Below are 2,500 nucleotides of genomic sequence, written 5' to 3'. Positions count from 1 at the left end.
CTCTCCTCTTTCCTTACTCTCTCCTCTCCTCCTTCCTTACCCTCTTCTCTTTTCCATCCTCCTCCCCTCTTCTTCCTCCTCCCCATCCCCTCTTCTCCTTCCTCCCTCTCCCCTCCCTTCCCTCTCCTCCCTCTCCCCTCCCTTCCTTCTCCTCCATCCCCTCGCTCCTTCCCCCCTAACCCCTCCCATCCCCTCGCTCCTTCCTCCCCCTCCCCTCTCCCTACCATTTCCTCCTACCATACCCCTCACACCCTCACCCCCCCCCTACGCCCTCGCCCCCTTCTCCTCCATCCTCCCCCTTCCCCCTTCCCCTCCCCTTCCGCCCCTACGTCGTCTAGGCAGTGAAGCTTAACGGCAAGTCCACAAACTTCCACAATGGACGTCTAGAGTATCTCACGATGGCAGGACCGGATCGCTGGTGCCTTTACTCAGTAACGTCTCGGGGGGAGGGGGGAGGAGGAAAGGGAGGTGGAAGGGGAGGGGAAGTGGGAGGAGTGGGGAGGGGGAGGAGGAGGGGGAGTATGGTTTGGCTAGTGAGATGAGGGGGGGGGAGGAGGAGGAAGGGGAGGAGTGGGAGGGAGGGAGGAGGTGGAGGTGGAATAAGAGGAGGGGGAGTATCGTTTGGCTAGTGAGATGAGGGGGAGGAGGAGCAGTAGGAGGAGGAGGAGGGAGTGAAGGAGGGGAAGGAGGAGGAGGAAGAGTGAGGGGAAGAGGAGTGTGGAATGGTGAGGGAGAAGAAGGGTATGAGTTGGCTAGTAAGATTAGGGGGAGAATGAGGAAGAAAAAGAGAGAGAAGGTAGAAAAACGGAGAAGAGAGAACTATGACTCCGAGATACAAAAGCGGGAATATGAGAGAGAAAAAAAGGGTATATCTCGATCTAAAATTAAGTGGAATACCGAGAGGAGGAAGACACAATAAGGAGGTACGAAGTCCAAAGGAAGTATGAAAGATCGAAGGAACATAATGATATAAAGGGAATCTGACTTCAAACCAAGAAGGTGAAAAGACAAGCAGGAAGAAAGGATGAAGAACGAAAAAAACGAAAAAAGAAAGAAAAAAAAAAGAAACAGAGGAGAGGGATAGATAGTGCGAGAGATGGAGTGGAGGAAGGGGTAGAGGGGGGGGAGGAGTGAGGGGAGGAGAGAGGAGTGTGGGGGAGGGGGGAGGAGGAGGGAGGGGGGGGGGGAGATAAAGCGATAGATAGCGCGAGAGAGTGAGAGATGGAGTGGAGGAAGGAGAGTGAGGGGAGGGGGAAGGAGAGTGGGGGAGTGGGGGAAGGGGAGAAGAGGAGAGAGGGAGGAGATAAAGCGATAATCCTTGCAGCAAAAATCTTACAGTTCTCCTCTCTCGCTTCGGTATCTCGGAGTTTATCTCTTTCTTGCAATAAGCGTCCAGTATCGATAACAATTGCACCTCCAGCTTAATCTTAACAATGGTGTTCAACGGGTCTGAGTGGGTTGCTTAGTCGCGCTCAAGTAAACTTAATCTGGGTGAAATTTCAAGGATTGAAAATTGACTCATCAAAAATATCGGACTAATTAACAACGGTCGCTAAATCCATTGCGTTCTGATATCTCTTTTTTTATTTCTATATATATTTTTTTATTTTTTATCAATATTTTTTTTTATTCAATTATTACTTCGAAATTCCTCAAATGATAATCAACTCTTATCTCCTAAACAGCGATAAAATTAACATCGTTTAACAGTTTAATATGTTAATCTTGATATAAAGGTCACAACATGAACGTAAGAAGTTTGATATTACTTCACCTTTGGTTTACGGTGCCATGACATGCGATTAGCGAGTTTAATTATCTGAATTAATTGTTCCCTATGTCCATAGAGAGTTTTTTTTCACATCAAGTCTCTTATGTATGAAAACTTAGATTCATTTTTTTTTTTCTAAAACTTACATTAAAAAAAATCGAAAACTTACATTCAAAAAATTCGAAAACTTACATTCAAAAAATTCGAAAACTTACATGAAAAATCAAAAAACTACATGAAAAATCAAAAACTTAAACGACAAAATAAAAAACTTACATTGAAAAAGAAAAATCACAAAAACCCACATTTCAAAAAATCAAAATTTCCGATCCCTTTCTCTGCCTCCTAACATTCTTGATCCAAAAGGACTGACCTTTGACCTAGGTTGAAACGGCTGCCACGCTTGACTGGCTCCCGTCAGGCAACAGCATCACGCAATCAGAATGTATGACGTGGGTTATACACTTATAAATGATGTAGTGAACTCCCTTGTTGAATGAGCGCAACAGCACAGTCATGAAAACGGCATCATAAGTTGAAATTTCTTATCCATGGTTAACAGTTTCTCATTCTCTGTCTCATTTCTCACTATTTCAACATCCCTAATATAGATAGATCCTTCTCTGGAAACATTTCACTTGTCATACACCCCCCCCCCCCAAAAAAAAAAAAAAAAAAAAAAAAAAAAAAAAAAAAAAAAAACAGATGACGTATTTCCAACACACAAAC

At 44.6% G+C, this 2,500-nt stretch overlaps 1 long non-coding RNA gene across 1 annotated transcript in view; it reads left to right on the top strand.

Annotated features, from left to right (window-relative positions):
- Positions 1-2,500, top strand: part of LOC147472216 (uncharacterized) — a 133,407-nt gene that overhangs the window by 45,417 nt on the left and 85,490 nt on the right. The gene's annotated exons all lie outside the window — the stretch shown is intronic.

This window comes from Penaeus japonicus, unplaced genomic scaffold, assembly GCF_977035675.1.
Source record: "Penaeus japonicus unplaced genomic scaffold, GWHDUDI00000001_assembly GWHDUDI00000002, whole genome shotgun sequence".
Taxonomy (NCBI): Eukaryota; Metazoa; Arthropoda; class Malacostraca; order Decapoda; family Penaeidae; genus Penaeus; species Penaeus japonicus.
Note: the sequence above shows the minus strand (reverse complement) of the source record. Positions and strands in the feature narration are given on the sequence as shown.